Source organism: Passer domesticus, chromosome Z (genome assembly GCF_036417665.1).
Source record: "Passer domesticus isolate bPasDom1 chromosome Z, bPasDom1.hap1, whole genome shotgun sequence".
Lineage (NCBI taxonomy): Eukaryota > Metazoa > Chordata > Aves > Passeriformes > Passeridae > Passer > Passer domesticus.
This window is the reverse complement of record NC_087512.1, coordinates 64,196,314-64,210,138: the sequence shown is the minus strand read 5'-3', so window position 1 is coordinate 64,210,138 and position 13,825 is coordinate 64,196,314.

Sequence of the window (13,825 nt, the reverse complement as noted above, 5' to 3'; positions counted from 1 at the left end):
TCTGGAAATTTATGGGCTTCACCAAACTAATGCTGCAAATTAAAGAGAGATTAATGATTTTGTTTGGCATGCTCTAATGCTGCTGTTAATTGGTAATATATATTGTGTTGGGCAGTTGCGCCTAATCTATTTATTTTCCTTAAGGAATATTTATCACTTTGCCCATCTGTTTCACAGAATATCCTGCAAACTTTCTCATTCTTCAAATTTAAAGGAAACACTATTTTAGACCCTCCTTCCCACCATAGCACCCTCCTGGAAAAAGAAAGTAGCTGTTACAGAGATGGATAACTTCAAAATGTCTGACTAGAAGTCAGAAATGGAAGTACCAACATTTTCAGATCTTTTGTGTGAAGCACAAAGTTCCTTGCAAAATATGTGGACCTTTTGCAACTGCCTCCTGCCAAAATTCTTGAGGGAATATCTTTCTCCCTCTTCATTGTTGAAGAAATCTTCCTAATCCCATGGCATTGTTCAGTTCTTTGTCTGAATCAGTGGAAGGTTTACATGGGGATAAGACCATCTGTGGTGTTAGGCAGAGAGTAAGAATGCTTTCTGGAACTGTCAGGGGAGCTAGATTTCTAATCTTTTTAAACTCAAGGATTGTGAACCCTTAACTTTGACCTTTCTTATCAGGAGAATACCTAACTGTAAAAACTGCCTGCCTTATTAAATTTGCTGATACCACATGTGGGGTCTGCAGGACAGGGAATACAAGACCATCTTAAAGACCATCCTTTAGAATGGTTTCTAAGATCTGTATTCCTTCTAGTTACAAATGGTCCAATAAATTGTCTTTCTGCCCAATTTCTCCAATAATAATCTAAACCAACTTTTACAACATGGGTTTTTTTATTGTACAGGCATGCATGCACTGAGAATGCAGCCAGGGTTTGCTAACAGAGCTGTGCCCAGAATCAGGGAGGATCCTTCAACAAGCTGTGCTCTGTGAAGGTCTCTGTTTCAAAGACTGTATCTGTGTTGTCCTCCCAAGTCATCAGCAAACACAGACTGATAAAAACAGCAAGGTCACATCTGTGTGGGAGCCTGGGCAGGCTCTGGGGGACAGCCTTATCTGAATAATGCTGGCATAGCTGCATCAGTGCAGCCCAAAACCTGTGTCAGCCCAGCTCGCACTGGGACGTGCGGTGCAGCAGTAGCAGCCTCTTCGTGCCGCTTGACTGGGAGAGACATGTTTCATGACACAAATGCAGCACTGTCCCTCATTTCTACATGCAAATTTGTGAATCTCCTGCACTTTCAACAGAGGGAATTGAGATAAAGGAGTCAGAACTACAACCAAATGCCTTAGCTAATTGCAGGTGCTCGTATGGTGAAAGCCACAGCATAAGTTTAAAGCATTTCAGGACACTTCGGAAGTTCTGAGTTTTTCATCTCTCTCCTATTGCCACACCTGTCCCCCAAGCACCTGTCCCTCTTTTTTTTTTTCCTTTCACAGTTGATAGCTATGCCATTTTTTGGTCTTAGCTCAAGGAGCTAGAAAAACCCAATTGTTTAATGCTGAATGATGACATTTTAAGTAAAACTGAATAAAGAAAGGGAAATGTATAGGATTGGTATTCAGCAAACTAAAGTTGTGGTAGTGATTATTAAAATACAGTGTTCACAAGACACCTCAGAGATAAAAGCAAGTTCTTTTATGGTATGTTTTTCTAATCCTCAAAATATCCAAATACCCATGTCTATGAAAAAGCATTGACTTTTTAATGCAAATATATAGCTTTTAAAGATAATATCTGAAGCTAAAACTTCAGATATTTCTTAAGACATATTTAGATGCTTGAAGACAAGCATATAGATGACTAATTTTTGGATCTTGAACTATTAGATTTTCTTGTTATGATGAAGTTTTTTAATCAAAATGTAGAAACATTATTTCAAATGTAGAAATGTACCTTCTCTCTTCATAATCCATTCTGTTGCAGACTATCTCGATTCTGTTTCTCTTTCAGGCAATTGCCCTTGTCAACAACTAAAACACAACAAAATTACGCTTTAGATCTGAGAACAGAAGATCACAATAGAAGATTCTGTAATTAATTTTCAGAGCTAATATCCATAAACCAAAGATTAAGTTTCAGCAGATATTCTTATTCATTATTGGAGCTATTTGTGCAAGGTTTACTCTTAGTTCCTATTCAACACCTTCTACATTTGCCTTGTCTGTGGAGGGGCTCCTGTTTCAATATGATAGGTGTACCATTGTCTATATAACCAGTTCCTGACACTTGGCTTTTGAAAATCTGCATCTATTCAGTGATTTCCCAGCTGTAGCTTACCCTCCATAAACTCTCCCCAAGCATCTAGCCATTATTAGTATCCCATAACAGTGTAACTCTCTTTTTAAGAGTCTTTTATGATGACAAAATCTCTGATAAGGACTCCTAGTAGATGAAGCTTTATCACTATAACCCCTGCCATAACAACACCTCTCTACAACACACAAACAAAAACTCTTTTCAAAATTGTTTTGGGTTGTGCAAAGTATCCATTAGACAGACACATAAAGTACATTGTATATCCACATTGGATAGCACGAGAGAATGGGATATCATGGCAAAAGCAGCTCTTTATTTTTGGTAAGGGTCTGTTCAACTGAATAATTCGGTTTCTTACTGACTCACTGGATGAACTAAATGCTGCAAAGCAGGGAATTGTGTCACACAGACATGATGAACAATAATTCAGTTATAAGCTACAATACAGACAGGTGTATTACCCTACACTGCTTTATTCAGAAAACAGAAGAATAGTGAACCTGTTGAGGGAAATTTATTTTTATTTCTTTCTGGTGTATAATTCCACACATTTTGCAGTCTTTAAGATCTTCACATTTTTTCATGTAGTAAAAGTTCATAGTCTCAAGCATCAATCTGCATATTGTCTAGATACAAAGCAAAGCTTTTTTAATTCTATAATTGTCACTATATAAGACATATACATATACACTATATAAGACATATACATATACACAAGTATATGGCATCAGTCATCAATTTCCTGGGTGTTTCCCATCAAGTGTAAGGCTCCACTGGGAGAAGTGTTGGACTAATAAGGAAATATTTAGTGCATTTCTTATTAAATAGAATGTCTTTCATATAACCCCTATGGCTGCTGCCAGGCTAAAAGATAGCAGCAGCAATAACACAGCATCAGAGAAAGATGGGTAAGAGGTGTTGTAATGGAAAAATGTGTATTCACACATGTAAAAATACACCAGGAGAAAGAGAGAGCAAATGAAAGAGAATGAGTGGAAGAGTAGAGAGAAAAAAAGAATACAATGGTAATTCAAAGGGCAGGAGAAGCAGTGGTTGAGAGGAGAAAAGAGCGACTTATTAGCAGCAGACAGTTCTGAGAAGCTGCACTGGGGAAACAAAAAGTGCAGCTTCAAGGCATTGCTGTGAAAACCATTGGCTGTGGTGTCAGTTTTGATGTGGTTCTGTCTGTGTCTGCTGCTGTGGCTGCTTGTGCTGCTCACATCACTCCTGCAAGCCTGAAGGAGAAGGCAAGCTTTGCAGCAGCACTGGGGAGGTGTAAAAAAAACCCCAGTCAACAGAGCCAATGGACTGAGAGGGGGAAGGAAATTTTTGCCTGTGAGGATACGTCAAGCCTGTCCCACTAGCAATTCATCGTTTAAATCACCAAAACAACAGCTTAAGCTCCTCCAAGCAGTAATTTACTGTGCTGTGCTGTGATGTGCAGGGATTTAGAGTGTCCTGAGTACACAGGCTCGTGCCAGTAATTGTCAGCTTCAGTGAAAATGCGTGATGTTGGATTGGAGGATTTGTGCTAGTTCTGCGAGTAAAGCTTTATACAGGAAACTTCACAGCTTTATCATAAACATTTCTTAAGAGGGAAGGTAAAAAGACAGTGCTTAGTAACTAATTTCAGAAACTGAAAAACCAAAAGAATGGAAAAAATACTGGTGGGTGGGTGTCAAATATGTTCATATCAGTCAACTAGGTCTTGGGGTTTTTTTTTCCCGCTTCAGTGATATAAATAAAATAATTAAATAAATAATTATGTTTATTGTTTTATTAATTGTATTAGGATGCAAGTATGATGATAGTTATTAGAACCACTTGATCAAAAGCTATTGGAAAAGACAAGTTAAAAATCAAGTCTTTCTCTTGATTTTTGCCTCAAAATAATTAAATAATAAGTAAAATCAGCCATTATAAATTAATTCCTCATTCTATTAATCCAAGCAGTGGGACCCAAGGTATGACTTACCAACTATGTGTAAATGACAGAGAAAAGAAGTCAAGTTAATTAAAAAGAGATGAAAACGTGAATTGATAGTTTTTCCATGGTTGCAATTTTTTCTTGTCACCTTCTATGCTGTTTCATGATGCACTCATGTGTAAAATAACACTACTACTTGAATCAGTCTTCCAAACTCTTTTCAAGTCCTACTATGCACTCCAACCTTTAATGACAAGCACTTAAACAAAATGCACTGTGCCACTGGATTTACTGTGAACCTCTTAAGAGATTCTTTTGGTCAGAAAACTCACTCGAAAACTTGACAATCTAGCCCTTTTTTAAGTTGTAGAGGAGTTAATTTAAAATCACTGGAGAAATCAAATTTAGGAAATTAGAGCAGCAAATCAACAGAGGAAAGGGGAACAGAATTAAATGGTCAGTGATTTAAGTGATCTGTGATCATAGATTCTTGATGTGAACTTTACTCCCCTTACTGCCAGTACTTCTGTAAAATCACTAGTGATACAATAGCATTTTAGTACATATATTAGGACTAAAAATAATCTTAACATTTTTTATGTTACTTCATATCTCTGTAGTGAAATAACTGAATATAAACTTTGTCTTTAAAGATATTTCCTAACAGGAAGTAGACAATAATAGAACTGTATTCATATATATTTTTTTCCCCTTGAAATCTGTTAAGAGCCCATTTATTTAAGCCATAGCCCTGGTTTCATAGTCTTGAAACTAATTACAAACTTGATAAATAATTTTTGACTTTAAAAAATCCCCAAACCTAAACCTAAACAGGCAATCTTCAAAGTAGGCTTCAAAGAACCAAGGAAAAAGTATTGGTGGTAAGTATGACCTTTTTCATTTCATGGGTTGGTGATACCGGTGCCCACCTGAGATCACCTCTCCCGTCCCCCGGATGAGCATGTCACAAGGCATCTCTCACAGCACACTGCTTCTGTCAACATTCCAATGTGATCCACCTCTCTGTTCATGTCTTGTCAGCCTTACTGCTGTCTCGGCGCAGTGGCTTCCATTCGGTCACGTGCAGCGAGCAGTGTCACAATCAAGGTTGGGAGCAGCTCTGCCTCACCAGCCCAGCCGTGTTTCTGAGGCAGCAGCACTCCCCTGGGCACACCAGACTCTGAGTCTTCTCAGAGACAAGAGAGGATTGAACCCACACCTCATCTCAGCCGTCGAGCAGACCAGTCCCCAGACTCCTGGATGAATGAGCTGCCACTGCAATTACATCAACGCTAAAATCCCTCCCAACAAAACTAGACTCCACTCAGTGTGAAACAGAGCATGTGAAGTTTTCCTCTCCTCACCCCTGAGCCTCCAGACCTCCTTACCCAGGCTGTATCAAACACTGTGTTAGCCTTTGGATGCACAATCTCAAATAGCTGTGGTTAATCACTTGACTTTTTAAGTACTCCATCCATCACCCAGTGCCAACCTCACCCAGTGCCAACCTCAGGCCTCCAAAGTCAGCTTTCTGCAGCTCACTGGGATTATCACCCTCTTCGATCTTCCAGGGGAGCTGTTTCTGTGATTCTCACTCTAATACGTTTCAATATAGACATGTCAGGCTGGCAAAGCCCTAAAACTTGATTTGTCTAAAGCAGATAAGCACTGTTTGAACAGGCACATGGGGATCTTTCACACCTATTCTTTCTGAAAATATTTCAGAGACAAAACACTTGCACAAAGCAGGAGAAATGTAGAACTGCAGTGACTTTGTGAGTGACTAAAAATAGCATGTCATGGGAACTTCTTTTTTTTCCCCAACTCTGGAAAAAGAGAGAAAAGTAATCATAAGTGTGCTGCCCTGTTTTATACAGGACTATAGCTCAACCCTGAGATATAGTCATGAACTGTCAAATCACACACAGAGGCTTTCATAAGATGCAAACCTACAACTCTTGAATGTATTTAGGTCTTTAGTTTTGCTTTTGGGTGTGGGGTTTTTTTCCGCCTCTGTCTACTGATTCCTATCTAAAAAAATAACCTTACATTTTTTGTTCTTTGAAGGAAACCTCTATCTCTTAATTTTCAAATAACTTAAGAGGAATATACATTTTCATACAGTTTTTGTACTTGACTTTTTCAACATCTCAGCCCTGAGGTAGGCACATGAAAAGATCTCCATGATGCTATCACAAACTTCTCCCATTTAACAACCTCAGTGAAATCCTGCCCCATTGAACTCTAATGGTATTTTAAGGTACATTGCTATGGCATTGGAGTCCTTACCTCTTTCCAGGGACAGCCTAGATTAATCTATCAGCATGTGTTACACTTTGAATCTAATGGATGAAAACTGTTTAACAGCAAACTCAATGTCTCCGGTTTTCTGCTTGCTGCTGCAACTCTATTTAATTTAAGTTCTGCAGTATGTATTTTATAGGTGCCATACAATGCCAGCTGAAGGTTACTACAATAAAGCAAGAAAAAAAAGAGGACTACAAAGACATTGGCAGTGTATTTTAATTCTGCTGAAAAAAAGTGACTTCTGCTTTTATCATCCTTTGTATTTGGCAAAGGTTAGAGTTTATCTGTTTCACAGGCTGCCAGAATGTGGAGTAGATCCTGCCATTGTCTCAGTGAACACTGAATTGCATATTAATTGAAGATCTAAGGCTCTACATCAAACAATAGAAGTGTAAGCAAACACTGCAGACCTGGGACAGGAATGCCTCTAGAGCTAGATGTGAGTGTTTGATTTAACAAGGCCCTTTAAATGTTTCTTTCAGAAACATTGCTAAATCCTTTGAAACTTTGACAATGTTTTGCTACTAGCTGCAGCTAAAAATTATTTTGTGGAGATCAGTCCAGTGTGCTTACTCTGTGGTCATAGCCAAATTACCAGTTAGGAACAGCCCCAGCATGCCAGCTCCTAGGGCTGCTTGAAACAACACCTCTCAGGCAGGTTAAACTCCTCACCCCTGTCATGCCTATTGACCATTCACACAGGTGTGTTCTTACTGCTCCCTGATGAAAGGAGGTGAGGGCCATGAGAAGAGCTGCCTCTCATCCTTCTAGGAGGTGTATGAGGGCAGAAATCAACTGCCAAGGGGGAGATGAAAACCAACTAAGTGACATTTGTGCACTGCTTGAATAAACAGATTAATTCAGTCACACTATAATGCATTAAGAATTTCTATCAGATACAAAAAATAACTCCTCTCCTGGATATCATATAGTATTTGTACATAAAATAGAAGGAGGCAGACAGAACTGAGCATTTCTCCTATGAGAGACACTAGTAATATAATGTGTATGACTAGAAGTGGAAAAAAGGAATAATGCCAAAGAATTTAATGGATTCCAATCCATATAAAAATTGGCCTCATAATTATTACAACATATTTGAGTTTCAGAAATTGATCAAAGCTGTTTATCTGAACAGATTTATTCTTTTATGGAAACTTGCATTGGGTCTGGGCCCAGCTTTGCCATTCAGTCCTTCTTTTACAGTTATCCAAATCTAAATGACAGAATTCTTGAATTTTTATTTCTTTATGTATGACCCCTTTCAAGTACAATCTGTTCATTCAACAAAGCATTGTGACTTAAATCACCATTTAAACAATAGAGATATCAATGGCAGTACACAATATCACCGTGGCTACTTAAGTCCCTTGCTTTAGAAGAAGAGTCACAAATAGAGGCTACAATGTGGATATGGTATCTTAATTACATGCTAGATACCACCACCCCTTTCAGAATCTGACTCCACCTAAATGTCCTCCATGTATGCTCTGCCATTCACACATGATGTTTCACTGAAACATCATGATGTGTGATACCTACACATCATTTTTCCTCAATACCTTTTGAGGTATTGCAATGCAAAAGGTAATCAGTGCATAGATGGAGAAGATTTGCAATCATAAGTGATTAATAATAACACATGTGGTTTTAACGAGCACTCTTTTAACAGAGAAGGGATGATAATCTTCAGCAAGCAATGGTGTAATTTTAGATATGGTCTAGAAGTCCAGAATCAGACATTTGAGTAGGAAGTAGCTTAAAGCACTACGTATCTGCCATAATTTTAGACTCTGAATGCTGTAAACTGCAGCCAGGAAAATTTGCATCCCAGGGTTGGATATCATCCAGAGAAGATCGTCAGGCTCCAACAACTTCTTAGAGACTTACCATAGCAACTTCCATCTCTACCTCATCCATACAGCTGACTCCTTCCTTCTGCCCAAACTTTGGGGATGCATTCACAGATATTTCCAGTAAATACATAGGGCACCTGACCCTTATGACTGCAAAGAATTGGTAAACTAAAAGATCTCAGGGCTCTATTTACGTATTTAGCAAACAGACTGTAAGTGACAGAGGTTTATTGAATTTTTATTTCTTTTCTTGTGGGCTTATAACTGATATGTTGCAGAGACTGTCCTGCAGTTACTGAAGCCAAAACAAAGAGGTCCTGGGTTTGATGAGTCATTTCTTACCAAGCGTCTCCTCTATAAAGCTAAACACACATAAAAATTCTAAGACATAGCAATAAAAATGGGAAAAAAACACAGGATTTTTTTTTTAATCTGTGAGATAAGGGAGGCAAATTCAATGAGCTGAGGCCCGTTGTGTATAAAACATATACACCTTTCTCCTATCACTATAGGAGATTGATTTTGACTGCTGTCTATATTTCATCAAATTGTTCCAAATGCTGGTTTGGTTACAGTAAATAAACAGTAACATAGTTACTGTTTACAGACACGAGAATTAAACAGGCTGTATGCTCTAAATTAATCAGACTTAGTGCTGTTGTTGAAATGTTCAGTTCTACAAACAATGAAGTGTGTGCAAGATCATCATCTCCCTATCAAAAAAAAAAAAAGTTCTAATGTAAAACTTGAGTTCCTAAGATAGAAGATACTATTTGTGATTTAGCCACATATTCAGAGGTGACTAACAAGCCCCACCCTGATTCAAGATCTAACAATAAAAGCACGCTTCCCAGGTAATTCTTCCAAAACAAATTACAACTTCAAAGGCAAGAGTAGCTCCATCCACAAAATAGGTCACTGACAAGAGCTGTCAGATGGAAGAAAACATAGCAACCAAGAAGCATGGCAAAATGGAAAATATCTTTTTTCAGAAGGTGATAAGCAAAGTCAATTGGAACATATATTAGAATATTTTCCGGAGTTTCACCTATATATTGCTACACAAAAGGCAAATAAGGAAAAGACTGAATTTAGTCTCCACTATATTTTTTTGTTCCCTCATTCACCCCTACATTAGTTCAGTTGTGGTACTGCAGTCACATAACTTAAATACCACTAGCTGAGTGCTGGACCCCTCTCTTCCACTCATAAAAAAAAAAGTTAATTGTTTTGCCACTTTGGGGATGGTTACAAGAAGTCACTTGCACCAATCTGCATCCAATATATTATGTCTTCTTCAGAGATTGTTGTCTTCCTCCTGTTCGTTTACTTGCAAAACATATTAGAAGTGCTTCCCATTCTTGTATGCGGTCAGAAAGTGCAGATAGGGCTTTTCAGAGAAGTGGTCACCCTTACTTAATTACCTGTGCAGTTACACAAGCTAAGCTAATAAGGCTAATTGAGTTTTCTAAGAAGGGATCAGTCTACTTATCTAAATATCTGGTAAGTTTTACCTGTCTTTAGTCTAACAACTGATAGACATAATAAATACAGCAGTCACAGATTTTTTTAAAGTCCTCATTTATTGTCAGTTGCCATACAGTACTTTTCTGTATAATTAGTACAGGAAAAATCAATGTGAAAACAGTTCCTAATGCTTCCCTATCAAACTTCATGAAATGGACACAGGGCATTTCCTATAGAGTGTGGTCATACTGCCATATTTTAGATTTTTAACAGAAACTCTTGTTTGGCAGCACAGTGCATACTGATTTCCCATTCTACATTTAGAAGACTGAGAATTTGGGTCTATTGGTTAAAAACTAAATGAGGATTTCCAGGACTCACCCAGAATTTGATTTTTTTTTCTTTTCTCTTTCTTTGTTTATTTTTTGTTTTTCAGCTACATATGCAGCACTGGAATACCCAGAGTGCTTGTTTCATTATAGTTCCTCCCAAAGAGAAGCTCTAAAGAGGCATTTCTTTGACTGCTGAATGCCCTGTATTTTCTCTCTTCACTAATCATGCATACTGGGCAATGTAGAGTTTGAACTGCTAAGCATAGTGTGATTCACTTTTTTATGTGAAAAAAAAGCAGGACTGTTGCACTTCACATCAAAATCAGTAACTGCTGGGACTTTTAATGATTGATGAGAGCTTTGGCATAGTTTCTGTTTGGAAAAGAGGGCTTTGAACTGATGGATAAAATACCAAGAGGAGAGACTTACATAATGGGCCCATCTCCCCTAATCTCCTCACCAAAGAATACACAAGGAAGAAAAACAAGGAGTCCCTTGTAACTCTTGCAGCGATGAGCGTCTCATTTAATGTATTCAGTTACTTATTAGTAGGCCAATATAAATCTAGCACAACAGTGTGCAAAGTCAGCAGGGGGTCTGAATCCTGATGTTATTTTTCCCACCACTGAATAAATGATCCCAGCCACCAGCTTCAGAAGCTCATCCTCATTAGTATGTATGAAATGAGCGGAATAAGCACTGAGAGATTTATATTGTTCTGTATTCAATTTAATTAATAAGAGACGGTGCTGATTTCTGGAGGAAAGAAAGAGGCAGTGTCCGTAGATTACTGTTCACCTTTCATTGTTCTTAGTGATAAAAATCTATCACAGCATGGCAGCCTTAAAAAGTACACTCATCATTTTCCAATCCTACTGGCACTCATTAACCAGACCTTTTAGCAACATGCATATTATAATCTGCCACCATCCCTAAGGTCACTGTAAAGTTTTACAAGCCCTCTACTTACAAGGTTTTATAACTCTAATGGAAAATTTAAGGATAACCAAGAAGTACTTTTTTCTGTAGTCTTGTGCTCTTAAATTCTGGACAGACTCAACCAAAAAAGAGCCACATAAACACCAAACCAAACCAACCAACCAAACAAAAAATTCCAAACAAACAAACAAACGAACCCGATAACTACCTGTTGGTGTCAGACACTGGCTTGACAGCAATTAGCACAGGCAAAGTCAATGTGAAAACAGCTCCTAAGAGGCATGAATGATAAATTCATTTAATTAGCATGAAGTAGATTGTAGGAAAGGTGGGTTTTGTACATCTTATCTGACATACACAAAGACAACACCAAAATCAGGATTTGAGCTTGAAAATTGCTGTCTCACTAAGCTCAAGTCAGCTACAATTTGGCCACTGATTCAAGTGAGACAGAATTGAACCAGACTTTACAGTTTAATGCCTATGGGTCTTTTTTATTCTAATTTACATTTATGGTTTTCCTAGTTTTCTGTTTTCACAGAGTTAGGAGGTATGGTTATTAAGTGGTTAATGTCACCCATTTTGTCTTTTGAGTGATGTTCCAGTCCCATGAAAGTCAGTGACAAAACTCACAGACTCCTCTAAATCCACTTCTTTTCTCCAAACACTTTAACCCACATCAAACACAACACGTTTATAAATAAACTTTGATTTTTATCAAACAAACTTTTACTGAACACCCAACTTAAATATGTCAGTTGAACACAGGCCCAAGCAAACATTTAATACTCTAACATCAAGTTTTACTTCTGTTTTTGACATAGTGTATAAGTAGATATTAAAATGCACGTATGTTTTCTGCTGATTTTCTGTGAACAGTAATGCATATTCCACACAGGGCTGAAAGTACAATCCAAGAAATATCCACAAGAAATTCTTGCCAAAAGTGAGGAACAATGTTGTCTTCAGGACAGACCAAACAAAGAGTCACCAAGAATATTGCTATAAATGATACCCTGGGCAATAACATGTTAATTTGTTTTCCAGCTAGTGGGAGTTTCATTACTCATGGCACATAAATGAGGATGCCTGTGGTTTATTGCATGTAAGCTGATGTTTTCCTCCACATTTCTTCTTCTTTATGTGTAGTCTTGCACTTCTCCAACTATGAGGTATTACTCTAAAAGATAGGTAAAAATTTGGTATGGTGGCTTAGAGAAAGGACAACGATTTGAGTCAGAAATCAAATATGCATCTTCAAACAGTTGAAACCCTCTTTTCACGGTGAGTTAATCAGACTTCTCCCAGCAGTCAGTTTCTGCGTGGTCTCTTGTCCTTTATGTTGAAACAGTGACTAATCTTCCAAATGGCTTTCACTCACTTCCTCTCAATTTTCCTGCACTAATATCAGGGCAGCAGAGTGACTGAAACTCAGTTAGGCAGGACTGGAATGTCTAGGCTGTGATTTACCTGGGAGAGTCACAGTTGGGAGCAGCAGCTAGGTAATGATTGCCAGGAATGAGCAAACACAGGAAGTCTCTGCTCTCCTTCCCTTGTTCCTTGTTAATAGTGCAGGCTTCATTAGCAAATGCTTTTCAGCTCTAACAATCACCAGGAAACTCCAGACTACCAGGAGCCTAGAAGGAGAGAGGAAGGGAGGGGATGCACCCCTCATCATCCTCATCAGATGGGCCAGAGGCTATCACATCTGCACAGAGTAACACCTAATTCCTCACCTACCTGCATGAGCTTCAATTCAACTTCTTACTGAGTCGAAGTCTTTTGAATACAAGTACCACAAGTACCATTGGCAGAGTACCTGGAAAAATCCAGACTACCAAATATATGCTTCCAGAATTCTTTAGTATTCTGAAGAGAATAATATTCAGAAGAGAGCCGATTCTACACCAGTTAATGAAACTAGAGCTAGAAACACCTCTTAGGGAAAGGGGTTAAGCAAACAGAGGAAATTATACATTTCTGCTCTTTTTCCTGAATAATACCTTTGCTAGACAGCACTCCAGAAATCACTCAGGAGACCCCATCAACTCCCCACTGCAACCCATAAAAACCACAGTGTGCTACTAACTTATGGCTCATCCCATTGTGAGAAACGAAGTTCACTTTTAAAATTTCAAAAGTTTATTAAATCTTAACCAAAATACAACAAAGGAATGAATAAGGCAAAATTACAGCACTGAGTATCCTTGTAACCAGCTCTACCTCTTATATCCTTAACTCCTCCCAAAGTTTTGTCAGTCAGCTCCTTCTCTGTCATCCATTGGGGGAGATTATTTTCTTACATCTTGATTGGAGGTCAGGTTTTTCCTTGCCTCCTAGTAATAAGCCAAATGCCAATTTGGTCCACTCCATATGCCCGGACTATTACAAGGGGAAGGGGAAAGAGGACTATGGGAGGACATATTACAATAACATCACTATACATACTCTTGATTGTGAGAGCCGACCATCACATTACTCATTTATAACACCATGTTTTCCATTTGAGACAAATAAATTTCTGCCTTTCTTTGTGAGAGACAGGGACATTAAGTCAGCCTTGGTGAGGGAAGGTGCACAGGGAGGATGTGAGAGACTTGCTTCCTTTCACCTGTTGATTTCACCTTGCTCACAGATGTGAGCCAAGAGGAGCCAAACTCCATCCAGCCCACCCACCAGAGATGATGAGAGTCAAGCTGCTGCCTTTCTAGACTGATC